General features: G+C 44.9%; 1 pseudogene; it reads left to right on the top strand.

Moving 5' to 3' along the window:
• The first annotated feature begins 100 nt into the window (after nt 1-100).
• LOC120094871 (U6 spliceosomal RNA) lies at nt 101-195 on the top strand (annotated as a pseudogene).
• The last annotated feature ends 282 nt before the right edge of the window (nt 196-477 follow it).

Raw genomic sequence — 477 nt, 5'->3', positions numbered from 1 at the left:
GAGGAGACAGGAGACAGAGGCAGGAGAATCACCTAAAGCTCTTAGGTCAGCTAACCTGAACCACACATCTGTGGACAAGTGAGGCCTTGTCCCAGGGTCGGCTCTGCATTGCATATACTAAAATTGTATGGATACAGCGATTAGCATGTCCCCTGAAAGAGGGTGGAACACATTTGTGGAGTATTTCATATTTTTCACAACATTGAGAAAGAGAGACTACTCAAGGCAGAAGATGCCCTCATGCATCCATGTACCCCCACACATATACATATATATATGTAACAGCCCCCCAGATCTTAGTCTGGCTACCTGTTCTTGCTAACTGAAGTATGTCAACCCAGGATATGGTTTTTGTGCTTAAAGTTCACCCTAAGAAAGGCTTGGGGTTACAATGGGATCCCAAAAACTCAGTGTAGTCACGGCAGGCTAATAAAGACTTTCTTCAACCTGTGTCCAAGCAGCCTTTTATGGTGGACA

The sequence above is a fragment of the Rattus norvegicus genome, chromosome 9 (assembly GCF_021556685.1).
Source record: "Rattus norvegicus strain SHRSP/BbbUtx chromosome 9, alternate assembly SHRSP_T2T, whole genome shotgun sequence".
NCBI classification, from domain to species: Eukaryota; Metazoa; Chordata; class Mammalia; order Rodentia; family Muridae; genus Rattus; species Rattus norvegicus.
Note: the sequence above shows the minus strand (reverse complement) of the source record. Positions and strands in the feature narration are given on the sequence as shown.